This window comes from Stenella coeruleoalba (assembly GCF_951394435.1).
Source record: "Stenella coeruleoalba genome assembly, chromosome: 3".
Classification (NCBI taxonomy): Eukaryota; Metazoa; Chordata; class Mammalia; order Artiodactyla; family Delphinidae; genus Stenella; species Stenella coeruleoalba.
Window position 1 is genome coordinate 108,260,318 of NC_137148.1, and position 24,632 is coordinate 108,284,949.

The 24,632-nt window shown below is 38.8% G+C and overlaps 1 protein-coding gene across 7 annotated transcripts in view; it reads left to right on the top strand.

Moving 5' to 3' along the window:
• CDC42SE2 (CDC42 small effector 2) overlaps window positions 1–24,632 on the top strand; it is a 111,747-nt gene that overhangs the window by 7,201 nt on the left and 79,914 nt on the right. For 2 of the 7 annotated variants that reach the window (XM_079917424.1, XM_079917423.1), the window contains exon 2: window positions 9,293–9,391. The exons of 3 other annotated variants lie outside the window; for them this stretch is intronic. The gene's annotated coding sequence lies outside the window, so the exon portion shown is untranslated. Of the gene's footprint in view, window positions 1–9,292; window positions 9,392–24,452; window positions 24,472–24,632 lie in introns of those variants that run through there. 2 more of the 7 variants (XM_079917426.1, XM_079917425.1) reach the window with 2 other exon arrangements.

Here is a 24,632-nt window from a genome sequence, read left to right on the forward strand (position 1 = left end):
TTCTTTCCTTTGTTTCTGGGGCACTTCTGCTTATTTTCAGTTTCTTTTGCTGGTTCCTTTTTGTTGTCCCAACTTCTGAAAAATAAGACAGTGTCCTGAGCTCTATGTTTAGACCTCTTCTGTATTTATACATAGTCTCCTGTGAGCTCATCCTATCCTCTAGCTAGAATTATCATATATTTCAAACTAAAAATGTTATCTCTCTCCTGGATCTCTTTCCTAACCTTCAGACTTATATACCCAGCTGCCTAGTCAACATTTTCAATTAGACATCCCAAATTTAACCTGTCAGCACTGAACTCCTCATCCTCCTTCCTCCTTCCCCCACCCCAGGGATTGTTCCTATTCCAGTTTGCCTCATTTTATTAAATGTCAACTCCATCTTTATTTCTCTGACTGTAACCTTATAGACACTCTTGATTCCTGTTTCTCACACATTCACATGTAATTCAAAAAAATGTATCATGAAAGTATGTCTTTTATTTACCTTAAAATCTACTTTAAGAATAAATATGACCACAACCTGCTGTTTTCAACGGCCCACCCCCCCCCCCCCCCCCACCCCGCTGTGCAGCCATCCTCTCTTGCCTGTTGTTATTTTAGTCATCTCCTTTCTGGTCTCCGTCTTGCTTCTGCTCTTCTCTGTTCTCAACACAGCAACCAGGACAGTCGTTTTGAAATGAAAGTCTGATTATTTTACTCCTATGTTCAAAACTCTTTGGTGGTTTTTCGTATCATTTCGAGTAAAAGCCAGAATGTAACAGTGCCTACCAGGAGGCCCTCCATCATCTGTGTGGCTGGCCTCTCTTATTACATGTCCTACTCGTTTCTCCTTGGCTTATCCCATACCAGGCATGTACCTTGGACCTGCTGGGTGCAGTCTTGCTTTAATGTCCTTAGGGAAAGAGCTTTGTTGTTTTCACTTCAAAATCCCCAGTATTCTGCACATGGTGGTTGCTCACATTTGCCAAATGAATGTCTGCTTGTTATTCATGTCTTTGATAACAGCTTATGTGTATGTTTTTCTAACTAAAAGTATTTCAGTTAAAAGTATTTCACCTAAAACCATATAGTCCCATAAGAAGTAAAAACAAATTTAGATACAAGAGAAAATGGTAAGTTTGAGATCAATTTTTGTGTATAGAAAGTGAGAATACACAGAAAAATGGTAAAGGACAGCGGAGGTGAGAAAGGAATGAAGAGAGGTAAGGTAAATGGAATAAAGAAAAGGAAAGCCTGATTTGGAAGTAGGGTGCCACTTAAAAAAATTTTTTTTTTTTGGCTTGCCCCACATTACTCTTTAGGCTTTGTTTCTTGAATTCTAAGTCTTGTTGATTTACATGGGTGTAGACACTACAAGTTGGACTGCACTTACATTTTTTTTTATCAGGGGTATGGGTTCAAATGAGATTCAAAACCAAAACTTAATTGCTTTTCAATTGCCAAACTCCTTTCATTAAAGAAAAGCAGTTGGGCTTCCCTGGTGGCGCAGTGGTTGAGAGTCCGCCTGCCGATGCAGGGGACACGGGTTCGTGCCCCGGTCCGGGAAGATCCCGCATGCCGTGGAGCGGCTGGGCCCGTGAGCCATGGCCGCTGAGCCTGCGCGTCCAGAGCCTGTGCTCCGCAACGGGAGAGGCTACAACAGTGAGAGGCCTGCGTACTGCAAAAAAAAAAAAAAAAAAAAGAAAAGCAGTTGCCATTACCAAGAAAGTAGTTTACCTGGTGATATTCTTAGCATTTCTTGTTTTTTTGTAGAACGCTCAAACAGAAATCTCATAGTTTGAGGGAGGGATGTTCGGGGTACAAAAATTTGTTACTGTACCTTGTCCTTTCAGTACTGCACTGCCTGTTTATTCCCCCCTCAAAAGAGAGGGGGGCCTATATCAGCACAATTATTGTAGTTCTGTGGTAAAGTAGCAGCTCGCTACATTAATGTATACAAGTCTATTGAGTAATATTTATTGTATGCATATTTGTGCTCTTAAATGAAAAAAATGGAATATATTTAAACTTAAGCTTAACTGGTATTTAGGTAGGAAATGCAAGTGCAAGAGAAATTAATAATATGTAGACTTTAAGTATTTCATTCTGCTGAGACAAGATTTTTTAATTCTTTTTTTTTCTGAGTTATAGGTCTCATTTCGTGTTGGTTGAAAGATATCCTTTAAATAAATTATTGAAATAGGTGGCTTAGAAGTTCCTGAATGAATAATTTTTTATGTGCAAGCATAAATTATTCTCCATAAACCAGTCTAAACATTTCCCTGTTTTTTTTAAATGACATTTAAAATTTTTTTTCTTTTTTTTTTTTTTTTTGGCTGCATCAGGTCTTAGTTGCAGCATGCAGGATCTTTCATTGTGGCTTGGGATCGTCATTGTGGCAAGCAGGCTTCTCTCTAGTTGTGGCGTGTCGATTTTTCTCTCTGTAGCTGTGGCGCAGGCTCCAGAGTGTGTGTGCTCGTGTAGGCACGCTGGCTGTCCCGTTGAGGTGTGCAAGCTCAGTAGTTGTGGCACGTGGGCTTAGTTGTGCCATGGCGTGTGGGATCTTAGTTCCCCAACCAGGGATCGAACCCGCATCCCCTGCGTTGGAAGGCGGATTCTTCACCACTGGACCACCAGGGAAGTCCCTTCCCTGTTTTTGTATAATATGTAGTAATTTATATCTTGATCGTCTTGTCTGATGGACTTTTATGTGGCCATAATGTGGACTTAATTTTCACAATCACAGAGGTGTGGACATGTATGTATTTGTTTGTATCTTCACAGTTTTTATAATATGCAAATATAAGTTAATGTATATGCTTGTTACTATAACTCCTAAACAATAACATCTATAAATCAGACTTGATATTTTATTTTTCTTTCACGTTAAAATATGAAATTAAAATATAGTTTTTAATATGAAAACTTACGGCTATTATATTTTTTTTTTTTTTTTTTTTTTTTTTTTGCGGTACGCGGGCCTCTCACTGTTGTGGCCTCTCCCGTTGTGGAGCACAGGCTCCAGACGTGCAGGCTCAGCGGCCATGGCTCACGGGCCCAGCCGCTCCACGGCATGCGGGATCCTCCTGGACCAGGGCATTAACCCGTGTCCCCTGCATCGGCAGGCGGACTCTCAACCACTGCGCCACCAGGGAAGCCCCTATTACAGCTTTTTAAAAGTTTACTTGCATACTGTGTAGTGTCGTTTCAGATGACATGCAAGCAAATGCTTTCCTACAGTATTGAATTTATCGTTCTACACTTTGTAGACTAATTAGGTCATCTTCATTAGAATTTGATATTGACCTACCTGAATTCATATGTTAGCATTTCACGTATGAAATAACCATCTTGGATTAATAAGATAATATTTCTGAACTGATGTGTGGTCCTGCCACTACACTTATTTCAGCTATATTCATAGTTTGAGGCCTATCATACTTACACTTCCTTAGTTTCATAATGTTCTACATAGATTGTGAAGTAACCAGAGTGATTATATTGAGAAAAGTTAATAAAATTAATAGGCTTTGACTTAAGTCTCATAAAGGGTCATTAAAATAATGCTTTAACATTCATTTAACATTTATCAGACTACTATATGAAATTGTTTCCAGTCCACTCAGGGTAAAATACAAACTAAATCCACTCAGTAAAATACAAACTATACTCATCCAGAAAATACAGTCTCACACTCTGTGTATACGATATGGCCCTGACAGCCTCTCAGGAGTATTTCATCTTTGCTCACTAAGTTCTAGCCACATTATCATTCATTTTCTCAAACATGCCATGCTTGTTCTTGCCCTATTAAGGCTTTTACACTCGTCGTTTCCTCTGTCTGAAAGAGTCTTCCCCAGATCTTAGGAAGGTTGGCCTCTTATCTTTCAGATCTCAGCTTAAATATCGACTCATTTCTTTACCACTCAGTTTAAAATAGCCCCCGCCCCCCACTGCTGTTTTGCTTTCTTAACAGCGTAAGTAGGAAACTGGATAATTCGGGCGAAAGCTTGTTATAGAAAGGATGAGATCAGACTGTTAGGTGGAACCAGTGGTGTGTTGGAGCTGGTGAATTGATTGTGTGCATCTCTCCAGCTCCACATTCAGTTGATGGCATGTTGACAGCTTGAAACTGGCTACAATGGGACTGTTTACAACATGGGAATTGGCAAAAGCTACAAACCAGGGCCTTTTTCCCAGAGAGGTGGTGGTTAAATATTGATCACCAGACCACAGAGTGGGACCATATAAAATTGCTGCTTTTACAGATTAAAAAATGCTTGAATATTGGCAATTTCTTATGGTTTAACTTAGTGGAGTTACTTATTTCGGTTTAAAGATAATTTCTTCGTAGGAGTCAATAAAATTACCTCAGTGCTTTACCTAATTTTTCTAGATTGATTTAATATGTAAAGATTGTCTGTTTATATGTTTGTATATTAATTGCTTAGCGATATATCGAATTTTTAACTAGTTCATTTCAAAGCAGACACATCTGCTTGAGACATCTTTAGGGGTGTTCTTGGCTCTGCAATTAAGTGCTAAGCCCATTGACAGATGTTCTTTTTCTGGTGAAGAAACCAGAGCTGATTCAATTTGAGTTATAAATTGTTAGCTAATTTTTTAAAATATGCCTTTCAGAATGATTTACCTAGATACATGTGTGTTCAGTTTTTTCTTGGCTTTTTCTTTTTTTCCTTTGGCCATTATCATTCTTTAAGTGTTTACTTATTATCTGACTATTTACTGGCTGCTCAGTGATTTCTTCTGTGAATCAGTATCTCCAAATCAATGAAATGATTTGTCTTATTTCTCAAGTGTTAGTATCATTAGTTTTTCCCTATGGGCTTCCCTATCTATGGTCACCTGGGCATTCCAAGCCATTTTCCACCCTTACAACTCAGTTTTAAAAACAGACATGAAGTTACTTCTTTCTTAGAAGCACTATTTTCCTGTCTGAGGGAATTTATTGTTTAAAAACTGAACCTTGTTGGCTGAGGAGATTTCACTAACATTTCTTGAGCAACATTTGCATCATGTTAACTCTGAGTATGTGAATTTGAATTGGTAATATTGAATAAAATATGGCACACAGGTTTCTTTAACTCAGATTGTCCTGTGTCTTATGCACAAGCACTAAAAAATAAGTTGTGTTTAATGCAGAACATCAGAATACACATATAAACTAAAGAAGAAAAGCACTTCCATAATCCTAAGATAACCACTAGTAATTTTTGATGTGCCCTTCCAGATAAATCAGTGAATATTTTTTCCACAAAAGCAAGATCTTAGTACACATACTATTCTACAACATCTCACTTTACCAAATACTGTGATCATAAAAGCATTACTTTTTATTATTTCAGTTTGAAAGGATCTTACAAAGTGGAAATTTTGTTGATAACACGGTAAAGCTGTAAGTAAAGTTGTGATTAAAAACAGTGGTGTTTATGGAGAGTAGAATGTGGAAAGTTACCTCGACAAGAATTAACTTCAGCAGTAATTTTTTTCTTAAGAACACTCTTACTATTGTACAATAGCCTGATTGTATTATACCCGCTAAGGAAAACAGTACATGATTCTGTGTACAGTAGAATTATTTTAATAATAGCCCTAGAGTAAATTAGGGGGCTGTAGGTAAGTTCCTATTTTTTGGTCTGCCCCAAGTCCTATTGATGCTTTAATATTAAAATAATTTTAAAAGAAAAATGTATTTTATTGAACGGCTCCATCTATCTAAATTATGTTAGTTTTATTAGATAATGCTGCCCTTTTTATATGAAGAGTGTGGGAGTTCTTGGAAAAAGAAAATTTTAGTATAAGAATTCTTGTTTTAATATTTGAGTTGATTTTTGTTTCATGAATTTGAAAATCCTTGTGGAATTGTTACTGGTGTTTAGTATCCTTTGGAAATCAGTCCTAATCTTGTCAAGCAGATGTTTGGGTCTTAAAGTAGCAGTTTTTTAAGCTAATCAAGGGTCCTGTAACAGATGTGTAATTTAACTGACTTTTCCTTGACCACAGTGGTATCCGTTACCTAGGTTAAACGATTTCTTGCTTTGTTTTTATTCTTGACCTTGTCCTGTTCTGTGTATTACTGCTTGCTCACCAGGTCCTGCAGTCATCTCTTAGGTAGGTAGCTAAAGTAGCCATTTCTGTTACCCGCAGGGCTACTTCCTGGCTGGTGCATATATTGCTGAAAACATTTCTTATGTGGTACAGGAGAATAAAAAGCAATGTAGTTGATGTGGCTTTTTTCTACTGAGAAATGATGCATTCGTTTGGCTAAAGTGGAGACTGGCAGTCAGCCCCTAAAAAATGTTTTTCACCGAGTGATCACATGTTTGTAAATGGATATGCAAGAGCTTCTGCTTGTTGGAAGGTGTAGTGAATCTTGATATAAATTCAAGAAAAGTGTTTAGAATTATTCCATACATCTTGCTCTTTAAAGAACTGGTATTTTTAAGAACAGTTTAATTTTACAGTGAATTTTTTTTTTTTTTTTTTTTTTTTTTTTGCGATACGCGGGCCTCTCACCGTTGTGGTCTCTCCCATTGTGGAGCACAGGCTCCGGATGCGCAGGCTCAGTGGCCATGGCTCATAGGCCCAGCTGCTCCGCGGCACGTGGGATCTTCCCAGACCGGGGCACGAACCCGTGTCCCCTGCATCGGCAGGCGGACTCCCAACCACTGCGCCACCAGGGAAGCCCTACAGTGAATTTTTAAGCTTCCCATTTTTATATTTATTTTTTGAATAATGACTCTGTTTTTGTAAAAATGGTACATACACACTAAAGAAGCTTAGAAATAGTCACATTGTAAATGGCAGAACTAGTATTCAGAGTCTTGTCTGACATTCAGAGTCTTGTCTGACATTCAGAGTCAGTGAGCTTCGGAAGCACTGTAAAGTGGTAGAAAGAATGTGGGCTTTAGAATTAGGTGCACCTTAGTTGATCCCTAATTTTGCTGTGTATCTGCTGTATGGCAGGATCTTACCCTTGGTGACTTTTATTTTCTTTTTAGATTAACTGAGGGTAATAGGTTTGTTATGAAGCACACATTAAGTACTTGGCCTGTAGAAGGTGTTAATAACTGTTTTTCCTTTTTACTGTGCCATATTGTTTGAAAATATCTCTGCAAGTCATTTGGGACAATTAGCTTAAAAGTGAATTGCAGTCAGGCAACTGGAAATATATGTAACCCAGGTGGACTCATATTGTAGTGTCCTTTTTTTTTTTAAAGATTTTTTTGATGTGGACCATTTCTTTAAAAAATTAATTAATATTTATTTTTGGCTGTGTTGGGTCTTCGTTTCTGTGCAAGGGCTTTCTCCAGTTGCAGCGAGCGGGGGCCACTCTTCATCACAACGCGCAGGCCTCTCACTGTCGCGGCCTCTCTTGTTGTGGAGCACAGGCTCCGGACGGGCAGGCTCAGCCGCCGTGGCCTACGGGACCAGCTGTTCCACGGCATGTGGGATCCTCCTGGACCAGGGCACGAACCCGTGTCCCCTGCATCGGCAGGTGGACTCTCAACCCCTGCACCAGCAGGGAAGCCCATGTTGGCAGATTTTTAAGCACAGTTTTAATTTCATTACTTATGATTGGTCTGTTCATATTTTCTGTTTCTTCCTGGTTCAGTCTTGGAAGGTGATACCTTTCTAAGAATTTGTCCATTTCTTCCAGGTTGTCCATTTTATTGGCATAGAGTTGCCTGTAGTAGTCTCTTAGGATGCTTTGTATTTCTGCAATGTCTGGTGTAACTTCTCCTTTTTCGTTTCCAATTTTATTGATTTGAGTCCTCTCCCTCTTGATGAGTCTGGCTAATGGTTTTATTAATTTTGTTTATCTTCTCAAAGAACCAGCTTTTAGTTTTATTGATCTTTGCTATTGTTTCCTTTGTTTCTATTTCATTTATTTCTGCTCTGATCTTTATGATTTCTTTCCTTCTGCTAATTTTGGGTTTTGTTTGTTCTTCTTTCTCTAATTCCTTTAGGTGTAAGGTTAGATTGTTTATTTGAGATTTTTCTTGTTTCTTGAGGTAGGCTTGTATAGCTATAAACTTCCCTCTTAGAACTGCTTTTGCTGCATTCCATAGGTTTTGGATCTTCTTGTTTTCATTGTCATTTGTCTCTAGGTATTTTTTGATTTCCTCTTTGATTTCTTCAGTGATCTCTTGGTTATTTAGTAATGTATTGTTTAGCCTCCATGTGTTTGTGTTTTTTACGTTTTTTTTCCCTGCAGTTCATTTCTAATTTCATAGTGTTGTGGTCAGAAAAAATGCTTGATACGATTTTAATTTTCTTAAATTTACTAAGGCTTGATTTGTCACCCAAGATACGATCTGTCCTGGAGAATGTTCCATTCGCACTTGAGAAGAAAGTGTAATCTGATGTTTTTGGATGGAACGTCCTATAAATATCAGCTGAATCTGTCTGGTCTGTTGTGTCATTTTAAGCTTTTGTTTCCTTATTTATTTTCATTTTGGAGGATCTGTCCATTGGTGTAAGTGAGGTGTTAAAGTCCCCCACTATTATTGTGTTACTGTCGATTTTCTCTTTTATAGCTGTTAGCAGTTGCCTTATGTATTGAGGTGCTCCTATGTTGGGTGCATATGTATTTATAATTGTTATATTTTCTTCTTGGATTGATCCCTTGATCATTATGTAGTGTCCTCCCTTGTCTCTTTTAACATTCTTTATTTTAAAGTCTATTTTATCTGATATGAGTATAGCTACTCCAGCTTTCTTTTGATTTCCATTTGCATGGAATATCTTTTTCCATCCACTCACTTTCAGTGTGTATGTGTCCCTAGGTGTGAAGTGGGTTTCTTGTAGATAGCATATATATGGGTCTTGTTTTTGTATCCATTCAGCGAGCCTGTGTCTTTTGGTTGGAGCATTTAATCCATTCACAGTTAAGGTAATTATCGATATGTGTGTTCCTTTTACCGTTTTCTTAATTGTTTTGGGTTTATTTTTGTTGGTCCTTTTCTTCTCTTGTGTTTCCCATTTGGAGAAGTTCTTTTAGCATTTGTTGTAGAGCTGGTTTGGTGGTGCTATATTCTCTTAGCTTTTGCTTGTCTGTAAAGCTTTTGATTTCTCCATCGAATCTGAATGAGATCGTTGCAGGGTAGTAATCTTGGTTGTAGGTTCTTCCCTTTCATCACTTTAAATATATCGGGCCACTCCCTTCTGCCTTGTAGAGATTCTGCTGAGAAATCATCTGTTAACCTTATGGGAGTTCCCTTGTATGTTATTTGTCATTTTTGCCTGGTTGCTTTCAGTAATTTTTCTTTGTGTTTATTTTTGTCAGTTTGATTGCCTTGTGTCTCAACGTGTTTCTCCTTTGGTTTCTCCTGCCTGGGACTCTGCACTTCCTGGACTTTGGTGGCTATTTCCTTTCCCATGTTAGGTAAGTTTTGACTGCAATCTATTCAAATATTTTCTCAGGTCCTTTTTCTCTCTCTTCTCCTTATGGGACCCCTGTAATGTGAATGTTGTTGCATTTAACGTTGTCCCAGAGGTCTGTTAGCCTGTCTTCATTTCTTTTCATTCTTTTTTCTTTATTCTGTTCCGCGGCAGTGAATTCCATCATTCTGTCTTCCAGGTCACTTATCCACTCTTCTGCCTGAGTTATTCTGCTGTTGTTTCCTTCTAGTGTAGTTTTCATTTCAGTTATTGTTCATCTCTGTGTTTTTTTTTTTTTATAAGTTTATTTATTTATTTTTGTCTGTGTCGGGTCTTTGTTGCTGAGTGCGGGCTTTCTCTAGTTGTGGCGAGTGGGGGCTATTCTTCATTGCGGTGCATGGGCTTCTCATTGCGGTGGCTTTCTTTGTTGTGGAGTACGGGCTCTAGGCGCGCAGGCTTCAGTAGTTGTGTCATGAGGGCTCAGTCATTGTGGCTCATGGGATCTAGACCTCAGGCTCAGTAGTTGTGGCACACGGGCTTAGTTGCTCTGCAGCATGTGGGATCTTCCCAGACTAGGGCTTCAACCCGTGTCCCCTGCGTTGGCAGGCGGGTTCTTAAGCACTGCCCCACCAGGGAAGTCCCCATCTCCGTTTGTTTGTTCTTTTATTCTTCTAGATCTTTGTTAAACGTTTCTTGCATCTTCTTGATCTTTACCTCCATTCTTTTTCCGAGGTCCTGGATCATCTTCACTATCATTATTCTGAATTCTTTTTCTGGAGGGTTGCCTGTCTCCACTTCATTTAGTTGTTTTTCTGGGGTTTTATCTTGTTCCTTCATCTGGTACATAGTTCTCTGCCTTTTCATCTTGTCTGTCTGAATGTGGTTTTTGTTCCACAGGCTGCAGGATTGTAGTTCTTCTTCTGCTGTCTGTTCTGTATTTTTATTTATTTTTATTTTTTATTTATTTTTATTTTAACATCTTTATTGGAGTATAATTGCTTTACAATGGTATGTTAGTTTCAGCTTCACAACAAAATGAATCAGTTATATATATATACATATGTTCCCATATCTCTTCCCGCTTGCGTCTCCCTCCCTCCCACCCTCCCTATCCCACCCCTCCAGGCGGTCACAAAGCATGGAGCTGATCTCCCTGTGCTATGCGGCTGCTTCCCACTAGCTATCTACCTTACGTTTGGTAGTGTATATATGTCCATGCCTCTCTCTCGCTTTGTCACCGTTTACCCTTCCCCCTCCCCATAGCCTCAAGTCCATTCTCTAGTAAGTCTGTGTCTTTATTCCTGTTTAACCCCTAGGTTTTTCATGACATTTTTTTTTCTTAAATTCCATATATATGTGTTAGCATACGGTATTTGTCTCTCTCTTTCTGACTTACTTCACTCTGTATGACAGACTCTAGGTCTATCCACGTCATTACAAATAGCTCAATTTCGTTTCTTTTTATGGCTGAGTAATATTCCATTGTATATATGTGCCACATTTTCTTTATCCATTCATCTGATGATGGACATTTAGGTTGTTTCATCTCTGGGCTATTGTAAATAGAGCTGCAATGAACATTTCGGTACATGACTCTTTTTGAATTATGGTTTTCTCAGGGTATATGCCCAGTAGTGGGATTGCTGGGTCATATGGTAGTTCTATTTGTAGTTTTTTAAGGAACCTCCATACTGTTCTCCACAGTGGCTGTATCCATTTACATTCCCACCAACAGTGTACGAGGGTTGCCTTTTCTCCACACACTCTCCAGCATTTATTGTTTCTAGATTTTTTGATGATGGCCATTCTGACTGGTGTGAGATGATATCTCATTGTAGTTTTGATTTGCATTTCTCTAATGATTAGTGATGTTGAGCATTCTTTCATGTGTTTGTTGGCAGTCTGTATACCTTCTTTGGAGAAATGTCTATTTAGGTCTTCTGCCCATTTTTGGATTGGGTTGTTTGTTTTTTTCTTATTGAGCTGCATGAGGTGCTTATAAATTTTGGAGATTAATCCTTTGTCAGTTGCTTCATTTGCAAATATTTTCTCCCATTCTGAGGGTTGTCTTTAGGTCTTCTTTATGGTTTCCATTGCTGCGCAAAAGCTTTTAAGTTTTATTAGGTCCCATTTGTTTACTTTTGTTTTTATTTCCATTTCTCTAGGAGGTGGGTCAAAAAGGACCTTGCTGTGATTTATGTCATAGAGTGTCCTGCCTATGTTTTCCTCTAAGAGTTTTATAGTTTCTGGCCTTACATTTAGGTCTTTAATCCACTTTGAGCTTATTTTTGTGTATGGTGTTAGAGAGTGATCTAATCTCATACTTTTACATGTAGCTGTCCAGTTTTCCCAGCACCACTATTGAAGAGGCTGTCCTTTCTCCACTGTACATTCCTGCCTTCTTTATCAAAGATAAGGTGTCCATATGTGCGTGGGTTTATCTCTGGGCTTTCTATCCTGTTCCATTGATCTATATTTCTGTTTCTGTGCCAGTACCATACTGTCTTGATTACTATAGCTTTGTAGTATAGTCTGAAGTCAGGAAGCCTGATTCCTCCAGCTCCGTTTTTTGTTCTCAAGATTGCTTTGGCTATTCGGGGTCTTTTGTGTTTCCATACAAATTGTGGAATTTTTTGTTCTAGTTCTGTGAAAAATGCCAGTGGTAGTTTGATAGGGATTGCATTGAATCTGTAGATTGCTTTGGGTAGTAGAGTCATTTTCACAATGTTGATTCTTCCAATCCAAGAACATGGTATATCTCTCCATCTATTTGTATCATCTTTAATTTCTTTCATCAGTGTTATAATTTTCTGCATACAGGTCTTTTGTCTCCTTAGGTAGGTTTATTCCTAAATATTTTATTCTTTTTGTTGCAGTGGTAAATGGGAGTGTTTTCTTGATTTCACTTTCAGATTTTTCATCATTAGTGTATAGGAATGCCAGAGATTTCTGTGCATTAATTTTGTATCCTGCTACTTTACCAAATTCATTGATTAACTCTAGTAGTTTTCTGGTAGCATCTTTAGGATTCTCTATGTACAGTATCATGTCATCTGCAAACAGTGACAGCTTTACTTCTTCTTTTCCGATTTGGATTCCTTTTATTTCCTTTTCTTCTCTGATAGCTGTGGCTAAAACTTCCAAAACTATGTTGAATAAGAGTGGTGAGAGTGAGCAACCTTGTCTTGTTCCTGATCTTAGTGGAAATGCTTTCAGTTTTTCACCATTGAGGACGATGTTGGCTGTGGGTTTGTCATATATGGCCTCTATTATGTTGAGGAAAGTTCGCTCTTTGCCTACTTTCTGCAGGGTTTTTATCATAAATGGGTGTTGAATTTTGTCAAAAGCTTTTTCTGCATCTATTGAGATGATCATATGGTTTTTCTCCTTCAATTTGTTAATATGGTGTATCACGTTGATTGATTTGCGTATATTGAAGAATCCTTGCATTCCTGGAATAAACCCCACTTGATCATGGTGTATGATATGTTTAATGTGCTGTTGGATTCTGTTTGCTAGTATTTTGTTGAGGATTTTTGCATCTATGTTCATCAGTGATATTGGCCTGTAGTTTTCTTTCTTTGTGACATCCTTGTCTGGTTTTGGTATCAGGATTGATGGTGGCCTCGTAGAATGAGTTTGGGAGTGTTCCTCCCTCTGCTATATTTTGGAAGAGTTTGAGAAGGATAGGTGATAGCTCTTCTCTAAATGTTTGATAGAATTCGCCTGTGAAGCCATCTGGTCCTGGGCTTTTGCTTCTTGGAAGATTTTTAATCACAGTTTCAATCAGTGCTTGTGATTGGTCTGTTCATATTTTCTATTTCTTCCTGATTCAGTCTTGGAAGGTTGTGCATTTCTAAGAATTTGTCCATTTCTTCCAGGTTGTCCATTTTATTGGCATAGAGTTGCTTGTAGTAATCTCTCATGATCTTTTGTATTTCTGCAGTGTTAGTTGTTACTACTCCTTTTTCATTTCTAATTGTATTGATTTGAGTCTTCTCCCTTTTTTTCTTGATGAGTCTGGCTAATGGTTTATCAATTTTGTTTATCCTTTCAAAGAACCAGCTTTTAGTTTTATTGATCTTTGCTATTATTTCCTTCATTTCTTTTTCATTTATTTCTGATATGATTTTTATGATTTCTTTCCTTCTGCTAACTTCGGGGTTTTTTTGTTCTTCTTTCTCTAATTGCTTTAGGTGCAAGGTTAGGTTGTTTATTCGAGATGTTTCCTGTTTCTTAAGGTAGGATTGTATTGCTATAATCTTCCCTCTTAGAACTGCTTTTGCTGCATCCATAGGTTTTGGGTCGTCGTGTCTCCATTGTCATTTGTTTCTAGGTATTGTTTTATTTCCTCTTTGATTTCTTCAGTGATCACTTTGTTATTAAGTAGTGTATTGTTTAGCCTCCATGTGTTTGTATTTTTTACAGATCTTTTCCTGTAATTGATATCTAGTCTCATAGCGTTGTGGTCGGAAAAGATACTTGATACAATTTCAATTTTCTTAAATTTACCAAGGCTTGATTTGTGACCCAAGATATGATCTATCCTGGAGAGTGTTCCATGAGCACTTGAGAAAAATGTGTATTCTGTTGTTTTTGGATGGAATGTCCTATAAATATCAATTAAGTGCATCTTGTTTAATGTATCATTTAAAGCTTGTGTTTCCTTATTTTCATTTTGGATGATCTGTCCATTGGTGAAAGTGGGGTGTTAAAGTCCCCTACTATGAATGTGTTACTGTCGATTTCCCCTTTTATGGCTGTCAGTATTTGCCTTATGTATTGAGGTGCTCCTGTGTTGGGTGCATAAATATTTACAATTGTTATATCTTCTTCTTGGATCGATCCCTTAATCATTATGTAGTGTCCTTCTTTGTCTCTTCTAAAAGTCTTTCTTTTAAAGTCTATTTTGTCTGATATGAGAATTGCTACTCCAGCTTTCTTTTGGTTTCCATTTGCATGAAATACCTTTTTCCATCCCCTTACTTTCAGTCTGTATGTGTCTCTAGGTCTGAAGTGGGTCTCTTGTAGACAGCAAATATATGGGTCTTGTTTTTGTATCCATTCAGCCAATCTGTGTCTTTAGGTGGGAGCATTTGGTCCATTTACATTTAAGGTAATTATCAATATGTGTGTTCCCATTCCCATTTTTTTAATTGTTTGGGGTTTGTGATTGTAGGTCTTTTCGTTCTTTTGTGTTTCTTGCCTAGAGAAATTCCTTTAGCAGTTGTTGTAGAGCTGGTTTGTTGGTGCTGAACTCTCTCAGCTTTTGCTTGTCGGTAAAGGTTTTAATTTCTCCATCAAATCTGAATGAGATCCTTGCTGGGTAGAGTAATCTTGGTTGCAGGTTTTTCTCCTTCAACACTTTCAATATGTCCTGCCACTCCCTTCTGGCTTACAGAGTTTCTGCTGAAAGATCAGCTGTTAACCTTATGGGGATTGCCCATTGTCTCCGCCCGCGAAGGGGTTTCCTAGTGTGTGGACACTTTTCCTCCTTCACAGCTCCCTCCCGCTGGTGCAGGACCTGTCCCTATCCTTTTGTCTCTGTTTATTTTTTTCTTTTGCCCTAACCAGGTACGTGGGGGGTTCCTTGCCTTTTGGGAGGTCTGAGGTCTTCTGCCAGCGTTCAGTAGGTGATCCGTAGGAGTTGTTTCACGCGTAGATGTATTTCTGGTGTATCTGTGGGGAGGAAGGTGATCTCCGCGTCTTACTCTTCCACCTTGTATTTTTAGTTTTTTAAGGAACCTCCATACTGTTCTCCATAGTGGCTATACTAATTTACATTCCCACCAGCAGTGTAGGAGGGTTCCCTTTTCTCCATACCCTCTCCAGCACTTGTTGTTTGTAGATATTTTGATGAGGGCCATTCTGACCCGTGTGAGATGGTACCTCATTGTAGTTTTAATTTGCATTACTTTAATAATTAGTGATGTTAAGCATCTTTTCATGTACTTTTTGGCCATCTGTGTGTTTTCTTCGGAGGAATGTCTGTTTAGATCTTCTGCCGTGTTTTTTGTTTATTTTCAAAGCTTTCCCTGCATCCCATCCTTCTTTTTTTAAAATATTTTTTGGAGTATAATTGCTTTACAATGTTGTGTTAGTTTCTGTTGTACAGCACAGTGAATCAGTATAAGTATACATGTATCCCCATATCCTCTCTGTTTTTTTTTTAAAGATATTTATTTATTTATTTACTTATGGCAGTGTTGGTTCTTTGTTGCTGTGCGCGGGCTTTCTCTAGTTGCAGTGGGCAGGGGCCTCTCTTCGCTGCGGTGTGCGGGCTTTTCGTTGCGGCGGCTTCTCTTGTTGTGGAGCATGGGCTCTAGGTGCACGAGCTTCAGTGGTTATGGCATGTGGGCTCTCAGTAGTTGCAGCTCACGGGCTCTAGAGCACAGGCTCAGTAGTTGTGGCGCATGGCTTAGTTGCTCCGTGGCATGTGGGATCTTCCTGGACCAGGGCTTGAACCCATGTCCCCTGCATTGGCAGGTGGATTCTTAACCACTGCGCCACCAGGGAAGTCTCCCCCTCCCTCTTGAGCCTTCCTCCCATCCTCCTTATCCCACCCCTCTGGGTGGTCACAAAGCACTGAGCTTATCTCCCTGTGCTATGCAGCAACTTCCCACTAGCCATCCATTTTACATCTGGTAGTTATGTATGTGAATGCTACTCTCTCAGTTCGTCCCAACTTCCCTTTCCCCCACTGTTTTCTCAAGTCTGTGGTCTACATCTGCATCTTTATTCCTGCCTTCCCACTAGGTATATCAGTACTGCTTTTTTAGTTTCCATATATTTGTGTTATTGTACGGTATTTGTTTTTCTGTTTCTGACTCACTTCACTCTGTATGACAGACTCTAGGTCCATCCACCTCACTGCAAATAGCTCAATTTTGTTGCTTTTTATGGTTGAGTATTATTCCGTTATATGTATGTGCCACATCTTCTTTATGCAGTTATCTGTGGACATTTCTGCACATTTTTTCATTGGGTTGTTTGTTTTTTTCATATTGAGCTGCATGAGCTTTTTGTATATTTTGGAGATTAATCCTTTATCGGTTACTTCATTTGCAAATATTTTCTCCCATTCTGTGGGTTGTCTTTTTGTTTTGTTTATGGTTTCCTTTGCTGTGTAAAAGCTTTTAAGTTTAATTAGGTCCCATTTGTTTGTTTTTATTTTCATTACTCTAGGAGACAGGTCAAAAAAGATCTTGCTGTGGTTTATGTCAGAGAGTATTCTGTGTATTTTTTTCTCTTAACTGGTTCATATTATCCGGCCTTACATTTAGGTCTTTACTCTACTTCAAGTTTAGTTTTTTATTTTTTGCTGTACACGGGCCTCTCACTGTTGTGGCCTCTCCCGTTGCGGAGCACAGGCTCCGGACGCACAGGCTCAGCAGCCATGGCTCACGGGCCTAGCTGCTCCGTGGCACGTGGGATCTTCCTGGACCGGGGCATGAACCCGTGTCCCCTGCATCGGCAGGCGGACTCTCAACCACTGCGCCACCAGGGGAGCCCCGAGTTTATTTTTGTGTACGGTATTAGGGAGTGTTGTAATTTCATTCTTTTACATGTAGCTGTCCAGTTTTCCCAGTACCACTTATTGAAGAGACTGTCTTTTCTCCATTGTATATTCTTGCCTCCTTTGTCATAGATTAGGTGACCCTAGGTGCTCGGGTTTATTTCTGGAGTTTCTATCCTGTTCTACTGATCTATATTTTTGTCTTTGTACTGGTACCATACTGTTTTGATTTGTGTAGCTTTGTAGTATAGTCTGATGTCAGGGAGCCTGATTCGTCCAGCGCTGTTTTTCTTTCTCAAGATTGCTTTGGCTATTTGGGGTCTTTTGTGTTTCCATACAAATTGTAAAAATTTTTGTTCCAATTCTTTGATGAAATTAGGCAGTGCATATTTTGAACTTGAAATACTGTGTCAGAGTTCATTGCAAAAAATAAACACTGCTTGCCAAAAATCCTGACCCTGTGGGTTGTGCTTATTCACGTTAAAGGAAAATGTTGCTATAGAACTTGTTAGTTCTCATTGTCAACCAGCTAGATTCGGTATGTTTTCCTGTCAGAAATGATCTTTCTTCTTTTTCAGGTTTTTCTTTTTCTTTTTTTGTGGCTGCGTTGGGCCTTTGTTGCTGCGCGTGGGCTTTCTCTAGCTGTGGGGGGGTGGCTACTCTTTTTGTGGTGCGTGGGCTTCTCGTGACTTCTCTTGTTGCAGAGCATAGGCTTTAGTAGTTTTGGTGCACGGGCTCAGTAGTTGTGGCGCACGGATGTAGTTGCTCTGAGGCATGTGGGATCTTCCCGGACCAGGGATCAAACCCATGTCCCCCGCATTGGTAGGCGGATTCTTAATCACCGCACCACCAGGGAAGTCCCTTCTTTTTCAATTCTAAAATGACAGCATCTGCATTGAACAACCATTGGACTAACTACTTTCACTTCTGAATTCAAACATTAATTGGTTCATTAGGTAAGGAGTCTTGCCATGAGTTAGTTTCAGTATTTCGTGCTTTGCTTACATGAGACTCCTCCTCATCCTCCCAGTTATCCCTTTGGTGCACTGGAGATTTCTTGAAGCAAAGTACCTTACTAAGCTTTGAGATGAGTTAGAAGTATGACTTTCTTCTATAACGTATAAGAGCTATTGTGAAAGGGAAGGTAGAAAAAGGGAATGAATGATGCCCATCAGTTTTAGAAAAGAGTACAGGAGGAAGTTGGAGATCTGGAATTTGATTTCCTGAAACTGTCCAGACCCAGGTACCTCCTGCAAAATATCAAACCTTACACTGGTTTGAAGACCCTTGAGTTAGGGGAACAGCATATCTTCTGCTTTAATTGGTATTGTGCATTAATCCTTCTAAGTAAATTATCTCATTTACTTTTAAATTTTGCCTTGAAAGCTTTGTTTGACAGATTTATAACTGACCTTTATGATGAAATTGAGTGGTTTTTACAGGAGTCCATGAACCAATGAACATAGTAATCAGAACCTCTTGGAAGTGATTATTAAAATAGAAGAATTAGAAAAAAGGGAAATGATCTTTACCTCACACTTGACACCAAGATAAATATTTGGTTTTCCAGAGTTGAGTATAAAAGAGAAAACCTTAAACACATTAGAAGGAAACATGGATCAATATAAAGACTCTTGGGTGTGGGGAAAGCCTTCATAAGCAGTCCAACACAATTATTTTTTCATTTATAAAGTCTCCAAGGCTTTCCTCGTGGCACAGTGGTTAAGAATCTGCCTGCCAATGTAGGGGACACGGGTTCGAGCTCTGGTCCAGGAAGATCCGACATGCCGCGGAGCAACTAAGCCCGTGCGCCACAACTACTGAAGCCTGCTCGCCTAAAGCCCGTGCTCTGCAACAAGACAAGCCAACTGCAATGGGAAGCCTGCGCACCCAACGAAGAGTAGTCCCTGCTCACCGCAACTAGAGAAAGCCCACGCACAGCAATGAAGACCCAACACAGCCAAAAATAAATAAATAAATTAAAAAAATAAAAGAAGTCTCTAAATTATTGTTATATACCTGTGTTTTAAAAAAATGTGAAGTATTATCTTTTTCAGTAATCCAATTTTGAAATGCATGTAAGATTAACATTTACATCTAAGTTACCTTGCAGTTTCTTTTTTTTAACAGGTTTTAACATTTTTTAAGATTATTTTTTTAGGTATCTATCTGTGTATCTGTGTATCTGTCTACCTATGCCGGGTCTTATTTGTGGCACGCAGGATCTTCGTTGCTGTGTGTGGGATCTTTAGTTGTGGCATGTTTTAGTTGTGGCATGTTTTAGTTACGGCACGCAAACCCTTAGTTGGGACATGTGGGATCTAGTTCCCTGACCAGGGATTGAACCTGGGTGCCCTGCATTGGGAGTGCAGAGTCTTAGCCACTGGACCACCAGGGAAGTCCCATCTTGCAGTTTCATATATCATCTTTTCCCTTCTGCTCTTCAGCACAAAGAACCCTACAAAGTGCTCTTGTAATAAATATGACCTAGTACCCATGAACCTTCCTAATGATTCCTTTGCTAAGTTTAGGGGTTATTTGGCTTTTGGTCGCAGACATGGTTGGTTGTACTTGTGCAGAAATGGGTAGAATTAAAGTTGTTAGGAAATCAGTCTGCCATGTTCTCTTGGAACAAACTATTGACTACCAAGCTTCTTTAAAATGGAGATCTTCATACTGAATAATAATAATATGTATACTTAAAAATTTGAATGTTGAATAGTTGAACACATAGAGATTTTTATAGTACAAGTTGCAGACTTGACAGAATTTTTTTTAAAGTATTTACTTATTTTTTGGGCTGTATTGGGTCTCAGTTGCGGCACGCAGGATCTTTCGTTGCTGTGTGCGGGCTCCTTGTTGTGGCATGCGGGCTTCTCTGTAGTTGTGGTGTGGGCTCCAGAGCATGTGGGCTCTGTAGTTGCGGTACGTGGGCTCCAGAGTACGTGGGCTCTGTAGTTGCGGCATGCGGGCTTAGTTGCCCTGCGGTACATGGAATCCCAGTTCCCTGACCAGGGATTGAACCCACGTCTCCCACATCGGAAGGCAGATCCTTAACCACTGGACCACCAGGGAAGTCCCCAGACTTGTCAGATTTTAATAATCTAAAAATGAGTAAGAACCTATTTTCCTTTTGTTCTTATTTTTCTTTAAAGTATTCCCCCCTGCCCATCCCCAATGAACAATTTGTCAGTGACTGTTTTACTTCTGGCCCTAGTGTGCCAGGGCCCAATTGAAATGCAGAGTGATTTCTCTGCAAGAGAATGACACAATTTACCACATCTTAATTCCTTATGAAGGTAGTTGGGACAAATGAAACATGTACTTTCTCAAGATAAGTTGAAATTTCAGCCCTCTCTGTATTTATCAGAAATAATACCATACTGAGTCACACTCTCATGACTGAAAAAGCACAGCTGGTAGGAGAAGTTGCATGTTAATGATGTTGTTAGTGTAGGAGGGCCACTACATATAAGGAAGCAGAGACTCAGTTAAGTACCTGCTCTTTGGGTTAATATTCAGAAGGACCAGGAAACATTATCCTTGGTCAAATAGGCTAAATTAAATTGAGACACTGGAGGGTTCACAGGGTATATCAAATCTGGATCAAACTAAAATGTAACAGTCTCATTTGACACAATATAGAAAATTAATACAAAATAAAAAGGACAAATTACTGATCAGTTTGAGAACTATGGCTTATGTTGCCTTGAAGGGAAGATGTATTATACTTTTTAGTTATGTATATTTTTCTTTTGTGGGATTAAATAAAGGCATTGAGTTATTCAATAAATACTTAACTGCTCTCACTACGTGCCAGGCACTCAGGTATTAGGCGTTTGGCTGCAAACGAAAACAAAAATCTGTCTCTTCATAAAACCCTATGTTCTTACTGGTGAAGAAGAATAATAAGTGAGTAATGTATATACAGAATGCCAAAAAAATTTAAAGCACTGTGAGGAAAAATAAAGCATGGGAGCAAGGTGGGGACTGCCAGGCTAGGGAACAGGGTATTGCAGTTTTAAATAGGATGGCAAAGAAAGGACTCAATGAAAAGACAATAAAAAGCCATTACAGCATCATTTGTGATAAAGATAAATACTGGCAGCAACCCAGATATCCATCTCTATGAGATTGGTTGAATATATTATGCATCTATATAGTGAAATGCTGTACAATAATAAGTCCTACATATACAGAATGATCTCCAAAAATTAGTGAAGTGATAGAAACAAGGTGCAGAATGATACACAGAATATGTTACCATTGATGTCTATCACATACATGATATATTTTCCTAAATGCATGGAATCTCAGTGGAAAGATATATAAAAAAACTGTTAATAATGGTTGTCTTTGGAGTGAAGGGTGATTTGTGGACAGGGAGTGAGGATGAAACTTTATATCTCATTTTACTATGTGTTACGACGTCAGAATAAGTAAGTAAGATGTAAAATAAGAACATGGAAAATTGTCAAATTAGAAAATGATGGAAAAGCACATACATTCATAAAACCTAGTGGCCTAGATAGCTGTCTAGCCTAGGTAGTGAATAAATGGGATAGTTAATAGAAACATGGACTCACTTCTGATGAGCTGGAGACCTTGTTGACAGTGACTGTTCCAGAGCAAGGCCAAAATCCTGTTTTGTTTGCGTAGTGGGTTGTAGTGATCATGACTGTAACATTTAGATTTGTCTGACTTTTTTCACTCTTCTAATCGAATGGAAGCTGTATTCATTTCGTAGGGCTTCTACAATGAAGTACCACAGAAACTTGCCTCATAGTTCTGGAGGCTAGAAGTCCAAAATCAGGGTGTCATCAGGGCCATGTTCCTCCTGAAACCTGTAGCAGAATCCTTCCTTGCCTCTCCCTAGGTTCTGGTGGTTTGCTGGCAATCCTTGGCATTCCTAGGCTTGCAGGTGCATAATCCAATCTCTGATTTGTCATTATGTGGTTTTCTCTGTTTGTCTCTCTGTCTTCTTCACAATGCCAGCTTCTCATAACGACACTGATCATATTGGATTTAGAGGCCCACCCTACTCCAGTATGACCTCATTTTAACTAATATCTGCAACAACCCTATTTCCAAATAAGGTCACATTCAGATGTCCTGGGGGGTTAGGACTTCAACATATCTTTTTTTGAGGGGTGGGAGAGAGAATGGGACACAGTTCAACCCATAACAGGCTTTCCAGTTTAAATTGCTTCCCTATTACAGCCTTTCATATATGTAGAAGTGTTTTGGAAAGTTGTATAGAAAGATACAAGTTTAGTTTATTTTTAAAAACTCTTACTATAAAAGTTTTTCTTATGGGGAGAAAAAACCATCCCACCTCCCTGAATAAAATCATACTGAAGAGTGCAACATATTTATTAAAGCTGATGTTTTAGTGAAAATATTTTTTTTTCTCTCTAAATATTGTGAAAGGAGAGTATGGGCATTGTAAGTAGAAATGAGTTAAACATGATAGTGAGTTACTAATTTAGACATTTTATGTGCTTTTTAAAAAATAAGAATACCTTATATTCTCTTTTTGCATTTTTATTCTCACTCCTGAGGAAATAGCTTCCTTTCCAGATCAGTTTAACCTCAAGGTACAGCAGAGAGGACAAAGTCTTCTATTTTTCACCCCATTCTTCTCAGTAGTTTTTCTTCTTGTACTCATAGCCATTACAATTCTGTGAAACATTAGGAAACTTAAATCTTTAAAATTCTCCCTTGCCTTTCCCTTTTCCTCATGTATAAATCAGAAACCAAATATTTGTTAAGTCTTCAAAGTCGTTTTAAAAGTTATTATATCCTAAACTTTTTCGTTGCAGCGCGCAGGCTTCTCTTTAGTTGTGGCATGTGGGTTTTCTCTTCTCTAGTTGTGGCGCACAGGTTTTCTCTTCTCTAGTTGTGGTGCACAGGCTCCAGGGCACGTGGACTTTGTAGTTGAGGCACGTGGGCTCTGTAGTTGGTGGCACTTGAGCTCTCTAGTTGAGGTGCGCGAGCTCAGTAGTTGTGGCATGTGGGCTTAGTTGCCCTGTGGCATGTGGGATCTTAGTTCCCTGACCAGGGATTGAACCCACATCCCCTGCATTGTAAGGCGGATTCTTTACCACTGGACCATCAGGGAAGTCCCTGTATACGTATTTTAAAATGTCCTCTGACTTGCTGAGAAAATTACTCTCATAATGTTATATCACATTTTAAACCCATTCCCCTTCTGATGTTCACACTCCTGATGGCTTACTCTGTGCCAGACCATGTTTCAAGCATTTTACATGTATTAACCTAATTTAAACCTCAAAATAGCCTTATGAATTATACCCATTTTACAGTTTAGGAAAGTGAAGCATGGTGAATAAGTTGCCTAAAGTCAACACGTCTAACAAGTGGCAGAGCCAGTATTCAAACTTTGACAGTTTGATTCCAGGGCCTGTTTTCTTTCTTGCTTTCTTGCTTGCTTGCTTGCTTGCTTCCTTCCTTCACTTAACCTAAGTGAATGGTCATATGCATTTGTTTACAGTGTACTTACGGAGGAAATAAATGGCAGTGATTTATTGCAGTGCTAATAGGCATTATAGTGATAGTTATGAGATTTGGGGCAAATTTCTTTACCTTTCTGAGTCTGTAAAATGAGGGCATTGAACTAGATTTCTTACAGATCTTTTTCCCTGTTAGATGTATATTTCTTTGGGAAGAAAAAGGAATTGGCATTTGACATTAAATGAGCAAGGAAATGGGACATGTATTTAGCACATTTTCCTTTCAAAATCAGAGTAATTTTATAGGGTCAAGGAATGATGATGTAAGCCACTATCCATTGTGGAAAAGTGGAAAGTAAACAAAAATGTTACTGTAAGACTTAGGACTTTAGCTTCTTGTAGTTTGGTCAGCTTAAACTGCAGACTTTCGAATTGCAGTGGATTTGGACATTTAAGAATAGATTTTATTTTTAAGTTCATAAGATGATCTGAGGATTGGAAGAAATCATAAACTTGAACTAAAGCAACTGTCTGTGGGACTTTTTTTTTTTAAGCGTTTAAAACTTTATTTAATTTAATTTATTTTATTGTCTTTGGGAATTTTGAATCACTGTCTTAATATCCCAGCCTCTGATGATAGGTATCCCAAGGCAGGACATTCCACCTTTAGGCAGCAGTGCCTCAGATAGAACATATATCCCCTACTCATTCACTCTAGTTCTGCCATTTGGGATGATGCAGAACTAATATGATTTTTCTCTGTGACAGCCGTTAAAGGTATTGAAAGGTAGCACTGTTAACTCATTTCTTTGAAAATTCAGCCTTTTTTCCATAGCAATACAGTGGAACTGAGACTGGTTAACTTGGAGAATAGAAATCTCTGGGTGGAGATGGGAGTATGCAGTTTTGATGCTGTCTGAAATTTAATGGTTAAGTTCAGCTCAGGAAGTAATGCATTTTGTGTATCCACTCATCTGTTGGTGGACAGTTAATTTGTTTCTAGTTTTTGGCTCTTACAAATAAAGCTGCTTTTGTGGACATAAACTTTCATTTTTCTTAGGTAAACACCTAGGAATGGAATGGCTGGGTTGTAGGGTAAGTGAACAAGTGTTCTATAGAAGAAGTATTGATTTTTGAGTATTGATTTTTGTATCCTGCAACCTTCCTAAACTCACTCATTAGTTTTGGTCATCTTTCAGTTTTCTTAATTACATTTTCGGATTAAGCATAATGTCCTAGTTCATTGTCAGCTTAGA